Source organism: Cygnus olor, chromosome 8 (genome assembly GCF_009769625.2).
Source record: "Cygnus olor isolate bCygOlo1 chromosome 8, bCygOlo1.pri.v2, whole genome shotgun sequence".
NCBI lineage: Eukaryota > Metazoa > Chordata > Aves > Anseriformes > Anatidae > Cygnus > Cygnus olor.
Genome location: NC_049176.1, coordinates 19,228,958 through 19,249,431, shown reverse-complemented (window position 1 = coordinate 19,249,431; position 20,474 = coordinate 19,228,958). Strand labels below are relative to the sequence as shown.

The 20,474-nt window shown below is 38.4% G+C and overlaps 1 protein-coding gene across 6 annotated transcripts in view; it reads left to right on the top strand.

Annotated features, from left to right (window-relative positions):
• ADGRL2 (adhesion G protein-coupled receptor L2) overlaps positions 1 to 20,474 on the top strand; it is a 385,925-nt gene that overhangs the window by 59,862 nt on the left and 305,589 nt on the right. For 5 of the 6 annotated variants that reach the window (XM_040564881.1, XM_040564880.1, XM_040564909.1 and 2 more), the window contains exon 2: positions 13,930 to 13,989. The gene's annotated coding sequence lies outside the window, so the exon portion shown is untranslated. Of the gene's footprint in view, positions 1 to 13,713; positions 13,796 to 13,929; positions 13,990 to 20,474 lie in introns of those variants that run through there. The other variant, XM_040564882.1, reaches the window with a different exon arrangement.

The window sequence follows — 20,474 nt, the reverse complement described above, 5'->3', positions numbered from 1 at the left end:
ATTTTACAAGTTTACTCTGAAAGAAGCTAGTGAAACAAAACATAAGTCTTCCCTCCCCCTGAAAGTCACTTTTATGTTTCTCCTTTTTTAACATGGCAAAGTGGTTGTAAAACATACTCTTGATTCTTAAATAAAACAGCATGTAAGTAGGATAGGTATGGGAAGTGGGCCCCTTTCTCAAGGTTTTATAGACCGCACAGGACCTCAGACAGGAACACTGATGCTAAACGTAGATACTACTTTTTAAGGGTTTGTACAGGGCTCTTCATATTGCTAAGAGGTAGAAGAGAAGAGAGCAGATGTTTCTATGAAACTGTTATGGAGAAATTGTTCTTAATCAAGATAGCAAAATTAAGTTCAGTTTAATAAAATTTACTAGGAAATCGGTAATTTCAGAATAGCTGTTCAGATTCCTGTGAAACTGAACAAGGAACTGGATTGCCACTATGAGAATAGGACAGACCATATAATTCGACATCTGGGATCCAGGAAGACCCCCAGTTGTGGGTACTATTGAAATTCAAAACCAAAGAAGTGTGTGAGGGGGAACCCTGAAATAGCAGCAATTGTGATGCCTGCCTTGTTTATGATTAAGGCTGATTAAAAATGCAAAAACTGCATTTCGTTGTAAAGAACAGTGAACTGGAAGATGAGGAAGAAAAGGCTTTAGGATTCAATTTTGTAATTTTTAAATCCTAGGATTAAGTGTGAAAAGGAATAGAACTGCAGCATTTTGGGCGTTGGGTTTTTGTGTAAGGCTGCAATTGTGTGCTCTTTTTTCCAAGGTAAGCGAATGTTAAGTACACTGAGATACTATTGCTCCGTGCTTCCATGCTAATAAGGCGTGCTTCCCACAGTGTGTGACAGAAAGGATGAATACCATGCGGTGCTAATGGTTAATTTGTAGTGGCATGTGTGTTCCTTGAATGTTTGTGAAGTTTCAGGATTCACTATCGCACAATTGAGTCACTCCTTTTTCTTTTTTCTTTTCTCTCTTTTTTTTTTTTTTAAGATATAGTGATATGTAATGAGATGAAGCAGTGCTGACAGGGTTTTTGAAAGATGCATTGTCCTCCACAGCCTATTCACTTTATTATAATAATAATGCTCCTTAAATTTGTTAATTTCTCACGATTTGGGGAATAGAATGAATCCTCATAAAATAATTTCTGTGTTGACCACGGTTTAAAATGTTAATTCCTGTGGAATCTGTCACAGATAGCGTCTAACCACTGTGATGCTAATCTATGTCATGGATTTGAAACTCCTCTGAGAAGCACATATTTAGACTTACTGCTGAGTGAACATGACTGCTAGGATTACAGAGGCTGTGGACAGTGAAGAAAAGCAGTAATGCTCCTTCTGACTAGAAAGTAAACAATAGGGTGATTGTCTGCTTACACTTTGGGGCTAAACAGCCCAACTGCTGAGAAGCTCTAGGTGAAAAACTGCTATCAGCAAGGAGTCTTGATGTTTTCTTCGTGGAGCTAAATGTTGTCAAGGATTCAGCTGAGCCACCCCAGTGAGTATACAGGAAGCAAAACAGGATATTCTTGTACAGGCCCTGTTTTGTGTAATTATGCAACACTTGAACTTGTGCATGTATTCCAGAATGGGTAACACACCTCTGAGAGGAACAGGGAGCCATCACAGCAACTAGTGAGCGAAACATTCTTATGAAAGTGCTCTTGATTGAAATCAGTGTGTTTACATTTTCAGTTATCTTCAGTAAGGATTGCTCCACCCTTAGTGCACCCTCAAAATTAGGAAATTATTTTCACCCAGTTTCATTTCCTGTGTTTGTTTCTTTTAACAAGCAATCTAAATAATTTCATCTGTCTCTCAAAAAGGAACAATAATGGAAATGATCAGGGAAATGTCTTCATCAAATATCCTTAGATATTTCTCAGGAATACGCTCGATTTGATGAAACACAGACAAATTCCCTGGGAGGCAGCTGAGGATCTTGCTCCATTTTAACAGAGGCCCCTCTTGCATGGCGACTGAGAACTCGGACTGGGGAGCCTGGATACTCAGAACATCCCAGCATACACACCAGGCTTTTTGGGCCGTCTGGGTTCCTGAGTGTAACACTGGGAGCCAGAAAACATGGAAGCTCTGTCTCTGTGTGTGTGCATATATGCACACGTGTGTATCTACATAAATATACTATCTGCTTAAGTAGTATACTGTTTTCATTTAAATGATCTGTTTCAATTACAGTCCCTTTTGTTCTGTTTCTGTAAATAAAAACACATGCTAACATTTGAATAATCTGTTTGTAATAGTCTGAATCCTGCCATGTCCTGTTTGTACCGTAGATAGTAATGAGACTTCTCTTGTAAGTATCCAGTCTGAATATTGGAAATTAAGTTCTCCTTTCAGCAGTACTTTTATACAAAGTAACAAGCATCCTTTCGTGTTCTGTGCACAAGCACAGATTTTTCCACCCCATTAAAAGAACATTCAAAAAGAAATCTGCCCCTCCCAGAAACGGAACAAAAACAAATCCTTTATTTAAATAATGATAGTAATGTTATGAAAACAGGGAAAGCCTAATTGATCTGTATACACCAACCCAAATGCTACTGTGAGGAGAAGCTGATGAAGCAGTAAATGTCAACCAGGTTGCAGGAGTGTAAATTAGGACAGAAAATGGCGAATTGCTTGTAATTTTTCTGTTCCTGGTCTTCAGTCCAGATGATGCATGATAGCCTACCTTGATCTATGCTCAGTGCAGTGTCAATCCATGGTGTGGAAGTCAGAGGGAGACGCGGCATTAGTTCTCGCGTTCTGCCTGTTAGCAGTTTGCATACAGGGCTATAACCTACCTTTGCATCACTCTTATTAATTTGAGGAGAATGGCATTGTATTTAATGTGTGCATTTAATAAAAAAATAAATGGACAATAGGAGAGTGAGCAGAACAGGCACAAAACACTAATATCTCTTTCCTGCAGTTCCATAGAGATTTTAAGAGTGATATTTCATGAGACTATAAAGGAGTCTCACCCATTTTTCCTCACTGTTTGGGGGAGGGGGAGACGGTTTGTTTGTTTGTTTTAAAACAAATGAACCTGTAGTTCAGAGTGGAATATTTCCACTGGGGTGTCAGACAAGTGCCAGTTTCAGCACAAGAGGAGACGTAAGACCACATGGCTGGGAACAAAGCAGGGGAGTGAGGCAGCTTCCCCAATCAGCAGTGGCAAGCTGTCAAACTGGCTCAACTGTTGTGTGAAATCTCAAGCTAAAAGAGGATTTAGGCAAGATTTTTTTTTTTTACTTTGCTTTTAGCTTTAAAAGTAACAATTTTCTTAAATTGAGAAAGCAGAACAACTTAATATTTTGCAGTTCCTTCAGTAAAGGTATGCACAAACAGTTTTTTTTTTGGATTGTTATTTTTATTGAATTTTGACTTTTCTTTATAATATGCTTTTCCTGTAATTTTTCTCTGCCATCTTTGTCCTTTCTGTACTCTCCTCTTTTTCAGATTTTCTTCTCAATAGCTTCTATCCATGATTAGCTTCTATCCATAATTAAGTTCAGGAAATTGCTTCATATTTGCTTATAACCCTGCACTTTTGCTGTAGTCATCAACTCTCAGTATGTTAGTGCAAACTGTAGTATTTGAGCATTTGATATTTTGTTGATGTTCTTGCTACTGGATTCATGTTATTTCATGACCATTTCACTGAGTTCTTGACTTCTTGCTTATTTGATATTTTCTAAGGAAAAGATAGCTCAAAAATTCTTAGGTCATATGACCAAGAAAGAAAGAAAAAAATTACAAAAGCTTTTGTTGTTGTTGTTGGACTTTTAAAGTACAGTCTCATTATTCCTAGGAGCCTGGCACACCATTTTTGAGTGCTCAAGATGGTGGTCTAGGTTTCAGCTGTGCATTACTTTAAGTTTGGGGCTTCAAACATGGATGAGCATACAGGGTGGTAGGGTGGAGGGACACTGACCCTGCTAAATTTACCATAGAGACATAACAGGAAGCCTTCTGAATAAAATTTATTTTCAGTGAAGCACATCAGTCAGAGATGGAGCACAAACTTCACTGCAACCTCTACCTTTTTAAAACTATGTACTTGAGGGAGCTTATCCTTCCTGATCCCCCACCCCTTCCCAAAGTTAACTGGAAGAAGTACCCCTATTCATATCCAATTCTTAAAGTCATTGTTGCTTCTTGGGATTCCTATTCACCCCTAATGTCACTCCTATGCCAGCAACCTCCCCTTTAGCGTTACCGCTGCAGGTTCCCACCAGTAGGTGTGGTGGACAAAGTACTTTCAAAAGGTTAATCAGCAGCATTCATTAATAACTAGGTAACAGTATCCAGCCTCCAGGCTACTGGTTGTTGGCAAATCGCTTACCTGGTGCAAAGCTTGTAGTTTTTGTTTAACTGGTTGAGTGCCTTGTTGCCAGGCTTCCTGCCAGAGGAGGAGTTTGGCAGGGCTGTGGGGGCCGGTTGTGCAATGCCATTCATGGAACAGCTTCGCTGCTGGCACCGTGGGGACTTCCTCAGGCTTCATCTGTCTGCCCTGAACCCGCTTGCTGGAATTTGATATTTTAAGCAAGAGCAGAACAGCCTTCCTGAGGATACTGATTAGCTCTTGGAGTGCTTCTACTTGTGCTGATGTCCAGCCTTGCTAGACTGAAATACAGGAAATCATACTTGATTGTTGATAGTCTTTTGATACTTTCCAGTGGCTCCCTTTCATGTGATCAGAAAAGATGGATAAACTCTCCTACAACTCACTGAGAAACATCTAGAAAGATCAGCATACAATGTGTGTGTATATATATAAAATCTATAGCATACACTTCTGCAGCAACACAGTAAGTCTCCATTTTAAGTATTACTGTCACATACATAGGGGTGGATGATGCAACATGAAGACGCAGTAAATGAAGACTGCGTCAGGCTAATCACTGGGTAGGCTGAATAAGGTACTCAGCCTGGGTTAATGGGTGAGATCGTGTCCTATTACATTGCTGACTAATGTACTTTTCAGACAGAAGTTTGTACTGTAGACTTGGCCTCAGGTTTTACTGTTTTAATATCTCTGTCAAAAAGGTGCCAGTATTTCATATATCTTTATATATTCACTGCATTTTCTAGGGTAGACAAAACATTCATTTTCTAGCTGAATTCTATATTAAGATGGAAAACAAACATCAAAAAATCACAAACTTCCTGTCTTTGTTTAGAAGCCAACAAACTGCCTCAACAGCAAAGAACAGAACCTTTTTTTTTTTTTCAGGGCATATAATTACAAAAATATTTGAATTAGTTCTTACAATTTTTAGCCTCAGTGTATCAGACCAATATTTGTCAAAGAGGCTCATGGCTTACTCCAAGTGATTTTAGCTATTCCAATGGGGCTAGTTACGGTGTGAATTATTACTCAGCGTGAGTAAAGAGATCAGAATTAAGCCCAGATACGGTCAGAAGGAAAAAGTGTTTTGTCTGATTTTCTATGATAGATCTGCCCTGCTGCTAACTCCCTGGTCTTTCATTTAGTTTCTTTTTAGAGACACTTGTTAAGACTTCCAAGGAGTCCTGAGAGGACAATTGAGCTTTTATGTTTTGTTTTGTTGTTTTTTTTTTTTTTTGCAGAAGCAGAGAAAAACAATCAAGTTGCTGGTTTTCTGGTAGTGTTGATTTATTTTCTGTTCATCCTGCAAATATTCTTTCTGAAATTTACTTTAAAAAAAAAAAAATCAGTTGGGCTTTGAGGGGGAGCTTCCAGGTTAATCTACAGATAACACAGCATAATGATCAGACCTTACAGCAGGGAGAGTTATAGCATCTGTTTTATAGGGTAATGTTTCTATCTGAGAATGTCCCCATTCAGAAAGGCTTAGTAACTAAAAAAATCAAATGTTTTTTCACAAGATGCTACAAAAATGAAACAAACCATTTTAGGCCATGAAGTTAGTGGGCCATTTGCTGGTCTCATTGGTGCAAAATGACCTTTCTGACTACCTGATGGCTTTCCCTGGAGAGGCCTTAGGCTCCAGTCAGCACTCCAGGCCAAGGCCCCTGGCTACAGCTAGCTGAGCCTCTGGGTTAGCACCTAGGCCCAGCCTCCAGCAGGTCAGGGCCTTCCAAACCCACCGTGCTCCCAGAGGAAGCCCCAGTTCTGGCTATGGGAATAGTTCGTCTTGTCAGTAACTCCCTTACTCTCTTGCCTGCTTTAGTGCTTGCAATAAGCAGCTACAGCAAACCAGGGGAATCTGTGTGTGCGCTCTAAGATGGCCGAAAAAATTTACGGCCTTTGGAGCCAATGGGACTAAGTTTGCTCAGGATCATGCCCTTAGTTAGTGTCCTGCAGCAAAAAGGCCTAGAGTTTAGTAAGGAAACTCTCTCAGGGATTTATAGTATTGATGACTGTAACCAAGCCTGGCAGCCCTTGGATCTTACAGCTCTCTCTGGGCCTAATCAAAGGCCATTGACGTAAACTAAAACATTTGACTTCAGAGAGCTGTGGATCAAACTCTGTGTCTACACTGACTGAATTTGCCCTCCCCTCAGACACAACCTCACTTTAAATTCTTTTTTTTTCTGACAGGCCTGTAGCCTCATTCCTCTCTCTTAAGCTGGGAGGGCATTTCATTGCTCTCTATGATGCCCAGAAGTGACTTTTCACTTCTCATGGTGCAGTTTCACATCATACCTAATTCAGTGTAACTGCTGGCTGACACCAAAAGTCCCATCCCTGTTTACCTTATGTCAGGTTCAGATACTATATGATCTTAGCAGGATAATTAGACATAAAATTAGCCTAATCCCCCCCTTTCTCTCAGAAAGGAGCCACTGTCCTTTTAGCAGTTTTCCACGTTTGCCATCATCAGTGGGTGTGACTCTGTGCCCTGAAAGTCTCAAATTATGCCAGGGGCATTACATAAAAGCAAAGTAAATTTGGATTAAAGCAGAGAACCCAGACAGAGAAAACATTAAGAAGAATTCAAATGAAAATGATATGAAAAATATAACCAGCATACAGGACCTCATCCTGAAGTATTAATTAGACGCTGATCCAAAGAGAATGCTTATAACGGATATTGAGTGTGAAAACTATACTTAATGTATGTTATTATACTTACTATGATTCCCCTCTTTATTTTTTTATTCTCTCTCAGCTCAGTTAGCTGTCAGTCAACCTTTAGCATCTTGTTGAAAGGAACTTGTTCTTGTTTTTCAGCCAAGTGTTCCTGGGCTGATACAATGTCACAGCAAACAGGGGAATGTCTCTCCATTTTTTTCTTCTTTGTCCTGCAGACCTTGGTGTTTTCTTTCAAGCCCAGTTGTTAAGGCTTTGTTAGCAGGCTTTTACCACAATCTTTTGCCCGGGCATTATGCATAAATAACTTCAGATTTACATGATTAGCTTATTTTTTCTTCACTTCAGATAAACTCATTTTAATATCTTCTAATTTAGATGGTGTAAATGTCATCTACTCACTTATTACTCCCATTTCAAAGTATACCCTTGAACCCTTTTACTCTGGGTATACGTGTTTTAAAAATAAAAACTCCTAAAAAGACTGTAATGTCTATCATTAACTTCCAACTTCCAGCACTTTCAACATGTCTTCCTACCACTGTTGAAAGTCTAAGCAAATGACTTCAGTTTCCCTTGACACTGTAATGAGTAATTCATCATGTGTCTTCTCTTCTCATTGGTTTGAAAATTAAAGCTTTGTCTTTAGCTATAAAATGTGTGACATATCTCTCTGACAGATGAAGTTCATATTACATTCAAGATAATCCACTATTTCAGAGCTCAGGTTTTGGGATTTCATGAGTTTGGAAGCAGACTTGCATATAAAAGTTCATAGTAATTGAACCTTTTACTGATGTTCAGTAGAGACAGTATTCTTTATTTTTATAGGGTAGTTTACTGTTTCGATTTCTTTATTTTGGAAATACGTTCGAACTTCAAATTGCTCAGAAAAATTAGGTTACAGAACAAACATTAGAATAGTTAATTATTAAAGTTGGGTTGAAACAATTTCAAATATAGAGCTCACGAGAATCCTTACTGAAAAACGTTTGAAGTTCTGCATTCTCTCAGTAAAATATCTTACGCTTGCTGGATAGCTTACAACTGATCACATTTAATCTACATCAGAGCAGGACAGGCAACCACAAGAAACTAAGTCCTGTAGGTATAGTCATAGAGCAAAAGATACTGCTAGTGCCTTCATGAAAAGATTCACAGGTGACTGAGAGATAACTGCGGTTTCTAAAATCATCAAGAATCAAGAGGGCTTTTTTATTTGTCGTATCTTTTTCACTTTGTACCTTCTATTTCAACTGGGACAAGTCTTCCAACTTTCATCAGGGATGCTAGAGGTTTAGACTGTATACTGTAACTTATTATTCAAGTAAATAGAAAAATATATTGGAATGTTTTTTCTGGTTAATTGGTTGGAAGAAGATAAGGTCTTTGCCACTCTGTTCCTTTGGAAAATTACAGCTATGTGAATTTTGTGCATTCATGGCTGTGAAATTGTCAAGTTGATGGTGAAAATATGTAATATGAAGTGCAAATGGGTACCAAATCTTCATGACAGCAGCGCTTTTCATCACTCTTCCTTGAGAGTTACTTATTTCTTTGTCTTTAGAAAGTAAATCTACTATAAGTAAGGATTTGCTAGCAATATACTGTTTATAAATTGCATCAGGTGGACTTAGGAGATCAGAGAATCTCCACCTGGAGTGTAAAGGTGGGGAAGATGCAAAAAGATTTTCTTCACTGTCTTTATATGGCTGCTTCTGGAAATTGGTGTATCAATATAATAATCCCATTGCTTCCACTTCTCAGCTAGGACCTCCACAAAGGAAGAAGTCCAGGGAAATACTAGGACTAGAAATAGGGTGAAAAATACATACTTTGCAGAGGGTCTTCTGTATCTTCTTTCTCTTCCATTGCAATGCTTAACAACTCTGCCCATAAGGGAGGAAGTACAGGGATATCTTTAAACAAAAGTGAATGTTCCCCAAAGACTGAATTTTGTCTGTATCATCCCCAAAGAAAATTGTGTAGAGCTGACTTCAGACGTAAGTACGATAGGCCCAGCAGCACTTTCACCATTTGGCTCCAGACTGGGATTTGAACATTTCGCTCTGTTGACTTCGTGTTGTCCTAAGCTGTCTGTCCAAGTCCCTAGCCTTTCTCTCTCCCCTTTTTCCCCTTGATGTCTTTCTTCCTATAAGTGAATCAATGCTGTTGAAGAGGAGAAACAAGAAGGTGGGGAGGAGAGGAGGTCTGTGCTTTTCAGGAGGAAAATGTTTATGAAAGGGAGAGAAGTGGAGGAAAATACTGTATGCTTTAAGGGGGTTGAGAAAGGTCTGCTATCCCTAAAATGAAGATAGGGGAGACACCTCTCTGTGTACAGTCTCCTTGTATATAGGACGCCGTTAAGCACTCTGGCACAGTCATGCTATGCGCACACACTGACCTTTCCGAGGTAGCAGCACCTCAAAAATCCCAGTGGTCCCACCACGTCAACACAACCCAGTTGAGTTTTGTCTGCATCACTGAGGAAAAACTTGATCTGGGGGCTCCCGTGTCACATGCAGAGTGGGCCAAAACATGCAGTCTCATCACACCCCAAACACTTCTAACCCAGTATAGGGACTTTACTGGCCTAGGTTTAGTTTTAAATTCTGCCAAAGACAGCATGAAAGCTCTGGTCAGAATAAAACATATCCAATAGGCTATATTGAGTACAGCTACTTTCACACTATTTTGATTTTTAAAATCTTTGAAAGGCTTTTTATGAGCTCAAAGCAGGACAAGAAGTTTTTAAATCACAGCATTGCTGCAAATAGGATTTTTTCTGTCTTCCCATCAGTTCTAATTACATGGCTTCTCAAAATCAGTGCTTACCTTCTCAGAAGCCATGTTAGTTGCTAAAGACATGGAAACTAATCATCCCAAATAGCTGCTTCTGTTGCTGTAAGACTCATGTATTCACTTGCAGTGAGTTTCATTTGATTCCATATATCCTCTGCTGGGAAAAAAGTAGGGAAAGAAGGTATCTTGCATGCTAAAAGCTTCTTCATATCCCGTTATTTAAAGTGACATGGAGTAAGTGTGAAACATTTGCCTTTATCGGAAAGAAAAATTTAAGCTAGAAGATTTATAAGTTGCCTTGATTTTTACTGGAAAGAATTCTTAGGCCTCATTCTGGGAGTGTAAATTTCACTCTTAAGTGAAGCTGAGAGCACATTATGAGCTTTCTGAGGGCGTTTTTCTCTCCTTACCTGGTTCCACTGGGTCTTTTGAATCCAAGTATTGCATTCATACATTCATAGCTTCCAAAAATCATTGCTTTGAACCTTTACATTGGGTCTCCTTTTTCTTTTAACATACTAAGTGTGTTTGTTTTTTAATTATTATGTCTGTGTATGACCAGTGAACAAAAAGCCCTATCAATTTCTCTTTGCAATTTGATTATGAGATGGTTTTACTCAAAGCTGCTCTGAACTTTCTCCCTTAAGACAAATGAAATTTTCTCTTCAGCCATGGAAAAAAGACTACTGCTCTCCTACCCAAAATGAAATATTCCCTGGAGAAATACTGCAATGTGTTCAGAACGCTGCATTTTATCGTCTTGAGAAACAGGCACCCAGTATTTCTTCTAACTGCTATTCTAAAAAGATGAGCTTTAGGACTTAGTCATGGGGCTCGATTCCCTATTATCCTAAACCCTACATAGTAATTTACATGAGTGCAAGATTGGTACGAAATGCTATTGTATTAGAATGGTTGTACCATATTGGTTTAAATATAAGGTGAGGTTATAAAAGACTGAAGGAGGGGTGGGGGGGAAGGGTTGGAAATAACCAACTTGTATATGTGCATTGAACGTGTGGCCTGTAACCATCTCATCTATTGTGTACTTCCTCCACCCCACACCTTCCCCAGAAATTTGTAATTTTAGATGGGAGAAGGTGGGACAAGTCTTGCAGTCAAAAGGACACCAAGTTCTTTACTGGGAATCAACATGTAAGGCAAGCAGGCTATGAGATTCTTATGGGGCCGACCTGCAATGGGGAGGATAGCAATGGAGCAATGCCTAACATTTACTTTCTGTATTAGAAGTGGTCATTCAATTTCATAGCTTTTCAAAGTTAGGGAGATCTCTTGTCATTTCCAACTAATGCAATGGGTGCAGGCAGTATGGGGTAGGGTGCAGCTTTTAAGGGGAAAAAATGGTCCCCAGTTTCTAGAAGAAAGAGCCCAAGAAATCATTTTGTTCCATTTCTTAAATACCTGTTCGTAGATTTTTAAAGGGTCCACGGTGTTTCTACAGCAGAATGATGTAAGCATAATCTTTAGCAAATCGTAAAGGTGTTATATTTAAGCTGTAGGTACATACATCACAATCATGCTATCTTTCAGGGAAAATGGACTAAATTATCCTCTACTGTATGAATGGATAAAATTACTGTGCCTTTCCTTTGTTATTAAATCTTGCCTAAAACTGTAAAATCACATGCTAAAATAAGTTGTTTTCTAGAATCATTAAAAAAAAAATCCATGAAAAAGAAACTGTCCTCTACAGGCCTTTAAGTTTAATGCTGACATGACTCTTTTATACAGCCTGTTCAAGATAAAGACACATAAAAGAAAATAGCTCTTGTTCTGTGTTGTAGATACTTGAAAAACATAATTTTAAAATAGCTGCAACCTTGAATCCTTGAGGAAGTTGCTTTCTAATACAATATTGTTTTAAGCACATTGAGTTTAATTAACTGTTACCGAACAGAGTGTTAAAGAAAGCTGTTGAACCCCAACTTTTCTTGTCTTCCTCTGCACTTTGAAAAAAGACCATTTCTAAACAAGTGACCATTGCCAACCTGAGCCAGAGGGCAGCATTCACCACCTTATGATACACTGCAACTCCAGATGAATCTCAGCTACATCTTAACTCATCCTTCTCTGTATGATACCAATAAATGTATTAAAAAATGAGTTGCATCGTAGGGCCTAATGCAGAATGGTTAAGTTAATAAATGATATTGCCATTAGTGTTCAGTTATAAATACATTTGAATTTTAAACTGAACATATGCCACTTCTTTGCTTGAAACTAGCAACTTTTGCTTTCAAAAAACATGTCCCAGACACAGGCATGCAATAATAATAATAATACTTAGCATCAGGGATGTCAAAACTTGTAAAGAAGACAGTATGAATAGCTCAGTTTTATCCATTAGATACACATATTAAAGAAGTTTCTTACTTCAGACCACATGGTGATCAAAACTAATACAAAAACAGAGCTCCTGTGTCTTAGCTGTAAGCTTGAATTAGTTTCTGATTTACTACTCTGGATATCAATTCCAAAATAAAGTTTTATTTTTGTGTTTGTTTTTTGCTGCAAAGCTGTTATTCTCTTTTTCCCTCCTTTGATAATATTAAAGATCATCTGTCTTGGTTTAACATCAAATTCTTGTAGCCAATTTAGGCTAGAGAATTCCTCGAGTAACCAGTTATTAATAACTACACTTTTGTGCTCCCCTCCCCATGTCCTTATCTTAATAATTTCTTCTAATAACATATTTTTGATCAGATCACAAATGTAGGAAAGAATGGAAAGAATTTCTTGGCTCCCAGACACATGCAAAGCACCTTATTATTTATTAATTGTTATTATTATTTAAGACAGAACCACAGATAAGATAAACACATTTTCAAATAATAAAATGAGTAATGAAACACTTGTCTGCTTCATTTGGCAGAGTAAGTCTGGGGCTGTTATCAAATACCAGGCATGAGTAGAAGAGAAAGTGGGGGAGAGAGAGGTGGATATAATGGTTGTGTGGGGATTGGGATACTGTGCTGTCAGTTAAGCCTTTGGAAAAACAGGTTTAGCCCCAAAGCCAAATCCTGAAAGGAACTTCAATAACTCCAGGGAAAATTTGCTTACCTGCATTAGCGGAGAATCTAATGCTCTCTGTATTGATTTTGAGAAAACATCTCCAGATTTGAATGAGGATAACTGAAAGTAAAGCTTGACCAGAATTTCACAGATGATGATGATGAGAGAGGTTTCATTGTGTTTTGTTTCACAGCAACTGATGAGAGACTTAAATCTGCACTGCCTACGATCACTTTGAACCCATATGCAGCTGACTGTTGGCCACTACTTTGAAATTTAAGAGAAACTGAAATATATTTCAGGAGGTTTATTTCAACCACAGATATAAAACAATAGGGTCCCACTGAGAAGCTGAGAGCCTGCTCCTTTTAAAGGAGCACATGCCACTTCAAGAAATAAAGCATGAAAGGAAGCAGTGGTGTGCAAATCAAAATAAACCCTCTGCCTTTCTCACTGAATCTATCCTTGGGGAAGAATAGACTATAGGGCAAGAATTCAGACCTGTCTTTCTTCAGTCTCCTAAGGCAACTACTTTCTTTCCAGATGAGAAAGAAATTCAGTTTTAATGGTGATGGTGGCAGCCTTCCACTGAATGACCTTAATTTTCATGATCAATACAGGCAGGTGGCAACAATGCTTTCTTCAAATAACTAATTGCTTAGGATTAAGAATTGTTTTTGTTGTTGTTGTTTTGTTTTCTTTTTTACTTTTTTTTTTTTATTTTTTTATTTTTTTATTAAACCCCTTCCACTGCTACATGGGATTTGGCAGTTCTTCACCTGCTCTCAGATACCAAACATATCTCCTAGATTCACTTTGCTAACCAAGGAAGAAAAGTCCTCCACATCCTTCCTTTTGCCAAATGAAGCTGATTGATTTCTGGACAACAATGTGATTGAATTTATTATGTTTGTGTTTTGTGGGTTTGTTGTTGTTGTTGTTTGTTTTTTAATGCCCGTAATGCTTGTATTTTGAATCTACTAATACTTTGCACTCACTTGATTTTGGTTTTGTCCTTCCTGCAGGTGACAGCACTCCAGGGACGTAACTCATCTGAAGCTAGGAACAAGGAGGCCTAAGTCTGGGTAAGAGACCCATAAGGGACTGGAGGTCCTACTGTGGGAGAATCAATTTTGACTTCTTGTCAGTTTTTCCTTTGTCCTTTCCTTAAAGCATTTCTAATCAAGTTGGGATGAAAGTAGGCACCTTTAAATTTCATATGTGTATTTATCCACTAGATCAACTTGAATTTCCTCTGTTTCTGGCAATTTTCACCACTGGTGTTCAATGCAATGCCTCCTGTCAACCCTCTGAGCCTGTAAGCTAGCTCAGTACCCAGGCTGAGATCCCAGCGTTCCAGCATGACAGGCTGCCACTTAAGCACTTAATTATATGTATGGAGACAAGGACCCACATTGTGCCCTTTACAGTAGAGTCACAAGGAAAAATAAAGTCCCATTGCCTTGCCAGCCAAAGGGATCTTTGCCAGCACCAGGTGGTGGAAAGCATGAGGCAAGTGAGAGGGGTGACTCCTGGTGCTGCTTGTGCAGCAAGGGTAGCAATTGACAAAATATGCTGTGTTTGAGAGAGAGGCCAGTAGCATTTGGTGTTTGGTGTCAAGGGGCTGAAAAGAGTGCCATGTGAGGCTGAAAAGCCTTGCAGGGGTTCCTAATGAACAATTTTCTGTGTTTCTCATGCTACTTGGATGGTTGTACTTAGCTGGCTACTATGCTGTTGCGTCCAGGTTTTGCCAAGTAGTTATCTTCCCGCTTGCATCTGTTTATTCTGTATTTGCCTCTCTGGTTGGATGGGCACAACCGAATATCAATGCAACTATTGGGATTTTTCGGTCTGATTGAAATAATCTCTCCTGGATTTCTACCAGTGGTCTAATTTAATTATCTTGTTTCAAATACCAGTTTAGTGGGAAATGCAGAGGAATGCAAATGTGAAATTCATCCATATGCGTAAATGTATATTGTGCTCATTTTATGCATTCCATGATGTCTGTTCCCAACTCCTCTTTTCTAATGATGATGAGCAATCTCTGAGTCATTGAGCCAGGAACAACTGGGCAGTGAGTGAGTTTAGCTGTAAATGTAGACCTTGCGGACTTTCTGAAGAAGTTTAGTACCTTTGTGTAAGCTACAGTAGTTCTCACTTTCCTTTGCACGTTAATGACATCACGCTGTAATTTCATCTTACAGATTTTGGGGTTCTCCTATGTTAACAGAAGAAAACATATATTTAAGTTTATTTGGAGATTCCAAGGACATATATATTAAGTTTGTGCTAAGTATGTAAATGTAATAGCTGAAAAATAATTTATAAAATTTTCAGGGTTGAAATTTGGTATTCTGCATAGCCACTGCTTAGGATGTTGAGGCATCGTGATTTGTACTTCTGTGTCTCTGGTACAAATTTTTAGGAGAATAATAGTAATATATTTGATGGCATACCTCTAGTGGGACTATTTGAAGTCATGTTGCAAGCTATATAAGACACTCTCTATGAAAGAGATAAGTGTCAATTTAAAGTAGAAAAGTGAATAATCACTGAGGTTAGTCCTTTCCAAGGTTTTGTTGTAGGTTATGTGATGAACGCTCATCTTTTTCTTTTTCTTTTTTTTTTTTTTTTTTTTAAACTCTGGAACAAAACATAGTTTGAGGAACTTCAGGAAGATGTGTCTATTATGTGTTTAAGGAGAGATTTACTTTGTATTGCATGAGCTAGGTGCGCAAATGGAGAACTGGTTTATAAATTCTTATGGTCATTGCAGAGATTCTACCTAATTCTTTTAATAGGAAGAATTATGACAAAGATTTTAAGCAGATGACTGATATCCACAGGGCAGATAATGTGGGCTCCAACTGCGTTTGTAATAGTTCACTTCTGTAAGTGAACTATGTTCTCTATTTAGAAGAAGAATGAGAATATGAAATATGTTGTGTCTCAGTGATTCTTCAGATTTCATTATATTGATCGGAGTAGAAGAAAAAGTCCTTCCAAACAGCAGATTTTTTAAACAAATTCCCAGACTCAGTACTTTGCACGCTCCATGGAGAGGCTGTATACAATTATGTTGTGCTAGTAAAACAAGATAATACAATATAATCCCATTGTATTGTCACTGAGATAAAGCATACGATAACTTACTGTTTTAGTTGATCAGCAGGGTGGCCTAGTACAATGAATTCCCTTCTGATTTTGGCTCATCTTCTGGTGTCTGAGAGACACAACAAAAAAAAATAATGTAGCAGTGGTCTTCTTGCTTTCACCTTAACATGAGTATTGTAATAGTGGAGTCACTTGAGGGAAAGGACAGTGGTTCTGTGTACCGCATGAGCAGCAATGGCATCAGATGCTGTAGCCTGATTCTGTATTGAAATGTTTGTCTTGCGTGGAGATGATTGCACAACATAATAAAAACACATTTGATATGCAGTCACCTGTAGTTTGTATAGAATTGTTACCATACCTAAAGATCTCCCTTCTCAGGTCTACTCAGGTCTACTCTAAGGAGTAAACATAAATACCATAAGTCTTAATATTTTATCTCTTGGAATGTGCCATTCTGGACTATACCTGTCAATTGTTGCAAACATTTCCACAAAAGAGACAAAGGTTCTGCATCTCATCTACTAAACTTTTTTCTTCTGTCCAAGGAGAGCAGTCAAGCCACTGTATAACACTGAATATTTTCTCAGGGAAAAAAAAAAAAGTCATGGGCTTCTTCTGCACTTCCTACATTTGATTTATTAAGAGCAGTTGTCTCCTCTCAGCTTGAGCAATCAGAGAGCAAACACAGGGCACCACCTTCGTGTTATCCTGTTCTGTGTGAATACACTTCCCTGCTACCAGCCAGGGGTTTAGCCCAGGCCACAGTGGTTAAATTTTTTGATGGAACCCCTTGCTAAAATATTCTCAGTGCATAACTGATAATAGGGAATTAAGCAAGATGATACAGTCTGTTCTCAATGTGCTCTTTTTCCCTGAGGTGCTATGAAAGAAATAATGTGAATTTCACAGGTAAGGAATGTGTTCACCCACCTCTTTCTTGCACCCCCGAGGCAGAGCACTGCACAAATCACTGTGCAGAACCCCTCTGAGCCACGCTTAGGAGGGCAGGAGTGCTTGTGCTGCAGTCTCAGAGTAGGGCCTTGCATCTTCACTAGCAATTCAAATTAAACTCCCTAAAGTTTGTGGTGGTTAACGCAGGATGGGATCGCTCAGAGAACTTGTGTTGCACATCATAGTGGTATCCTTCAAAGGGTTCATGGTACCAGCCTCTTCCCCTCCTTCCATCCTTGAGTAAGCAGCATAGCATGTCTGCCTCTGGGAAGGGCTTTAAAGATCAACCTCACTGCAGTTCTTTGGAGGCGGGGGGATCTTCTGCCCTTCTGAGGCCACCGAAAAGCAGCAAAACTATATTCCTGAGCCTATAATAGATGCAAATTGTGCAGATGAAGGAGAGAAGGCTCTAACAGCCGTTGAATGCAATCTGTGAACACTACTGTTTCATTTATAGTGATGCTACCTAGGCATTTGCACTTAAAAGGAACAATAAAGAGGTGTAAGAACAATCGCAAGGCTGCAGAATTTAAACTGCGGCAAAGACATTTTGAGCCACGTGAAATGTTGCCTGCAAAAGATCTGCTTTTTCCGTTAGTTTTTTTTTTTTTACTGAAGGCTGTTCTAGTTCTCCTTGTTTTATGACACCGAATGGTTCATTTGCCTTCAAAGACTCAAGATGCAAAGAGGGAGGGAAACAAGTCAAAACTGCAATGACTAGTGAAAACTGCACAAAGTATGTCACAGCTCTTCTTTCTCTGTTTAGTTTTGAAGTAGCTCTGCTGTACAACTAGAAGATGGTTGATTCACAAACTTGCCAGGCAACCTCTAGCAGGTAGCTGTAGAGCTACTGTAATGTTTCGGTGTTTATCTTGCTTACAGGACAAAAGGTCAATCCTCAGATGAGGCAGTCTTTGTAGGTATGTGTGTACGATGCTGAGGATCCGAGGTACTGTTGCCGTTTAGTCTTCTGAGTTCGGCATAAGTGAGAAAATGCACACTAAAAAAAATGAAATATCTAGTGGCTGTCAACCAACAGAAAATTGCTGATTAACAAAGAATACAGGGTTTGCATTTAGTGTCCTGTTAAAAGCACAATAAGCTGTGATTGTGAGCATGATTATCTACGAGTGTTGCTACTTACCAGCTGCAAATGTGAAAGCAGTGTGTATCTAGCAATAACAAGGAAACAAGCATTTATTATTGTTGTATCACAATACATGATGTTCAAGGTGCCCTAATCCTGATAAATAAGAGCAAATTGCTCTTGTGTAGGAATAGTCTAAAAAGGAATATGTAGTTTGCACATAATGTTACAACATTTTTTTTGAAGGAGTAAAGCTGTATGATTGTTAGAGTAGGATTGGCTCTGTAGCTACGGCAGATTAAAATGCATTATAGGATCTGTTGTCGTTCTGGATCTTCGAGACTTCCTATGGGATGCTGTTATCTAATTTTTGTTAGTATCATTCATTTGAATGCCATTAGTGTTGAGAGGACCTGATTGAGACTCATTCATTGTAATCTATCTCTATCCCAAATATCTCACAGTTTAAGTAGACAAGATAAGGAAATAGCAGGCAAATGTCCTGCAGCTGAAGACAATTCCAGTTGCCTAAGTCCTTGTCCTGTATTAATGTTAGTTTGATTCTTTACACCCTGCAGTAAAATGAGAACATGCTGTTCTCATCTTTCACAAAACTTACAGCATAATTAATGATAGTAAAATGCTCTAAGAGCCTTCTAATTGATATATTAGAAGTTCAAAGTGATAGTGTTTTTCATATAATATGGATTTGAACTGTGTGAGTGTTTTGAATCAGTAGCTTTTAGTGAGAAATGTATTTCCCAGGGAAAAGAGGTGGGGGGTGGATGGAGCAAGAGTATTTGTTTTAATAGTTCTGTCTGCATGTGTGTCTGTACATGTGAGTGAACAAGAGATCATGCAGGGCAAAACGTACCATAAATGCTGTAAAGTCTCATACAATTGTGTCAAGCAGTAAACCCAAATGAACTTGCAAAGTCATGCACTACTTCAATTTTGGAAAGGAAAAGCTGGCTTTGAAGGCAACTAAATCAATCCCTAGTTCAAATTAAATTTGGAGTATCCTGTGAAGCTCCAATACACAACTCCAATAACAATCAGCACTTAAGGTGCAGGCAAATAATGTTTCATTTAAAAGAAATTGAATGAGGATTACTGTCGGAGAAAGTTTTTGGTGCTGTTTTGTCATTAAAGTCAAATTGTAGCATTATTGTCTTAATCCCATATGTCTCAATCATCTCTCACTCCTGTTTCTTTAATGCACAAAAAGCCTTGTGCATGGTTGGTCTTGTGTCTTCATCTCATTAAAACCTTGCCATGCAAATGTATCGTAAGTGTTGCCTGAAGACTTCTGTCTCATGCAAAATTTAGTTTAAACTCTACTGGCATCAAATAATTTGTTATGCACAAACCTTCTGTTTGGTTTGCTGACATTTCTTCTTAGCTGGCTCTCATGGTGATTCATTATCTTGTGATATAGATTTCCAAGTATCATCTTTGTATTGATTTTTATATCTTTAATAACCACTCCACAGAAGATGGCTCCACTTGGTGTCATTGATCGCATCAAAAATTCAAGGCTTACAGAAATACTAGAGGGCTAATTGGTAGCAGAACATTTCAGACTTAATCTTAATGCAGTCTTAATCTTCTGCACTAACCTTACGTGAAGATTTCCTTATTGAGGCTAAAGGGAAACTAGTGAATAACTGGAAATTACCTGGTGAGAGCAGGTAAGACTGTGAGGATCGTAAATGTGGAAAACTGAGATAACAAAGATTAGATTTTAAAAACAACTTTATTTTTTCTCTTCCCCTCTACACAAGTATCTTCCTAGCAAGAGAGAGTACATAATTCTCCCAGCTGTGTGGAAATACAGGTTTACTGCATTACGTACTGTGCAGTAGGCCAAATGTGATTTAGTTTCTGACTTCATTTAAATAAAACAATTATCTGACAAGTTCAAAAGTGTGTGTCGTAGGTTTCACCCTTTTCAAAAAGGAGTGATCAAAGACAGGTAATTTTCATCTTTAATTTCCTATGTTAAAATTAAGGTCTCCGCATGTACACTTAATGACAGTCAGGTCTTGGCTAGGTGTGAATTTAGAATTTTGTAAAGGTGGGCCAGAACAGCAATCTGGAAATCCTTCAGTCTGTTTAATTTGCTCTAATTTGTTGTTTAAAGCTTCTGTCTCTTGTTACGGTCTTTCAGCAACATGATCTGTCGATGACAAGGAGGTGTTATGTGTATCCATATTTTTTCATGACTGCATTTGTGACACTCTTTCACTAAGTTAATTTCCAGGATTTTGCACTGCTGAGTTATATTCTAAAACTGGAAAAAAAAATGGAAATAAACACACTGAGATACAAGGGATGGGTTGTGTAGAAAATCCAGTGATAGACGAAAAACGTGCAGAGACAGCAACACATTTAAACTATGAAAGATAATTT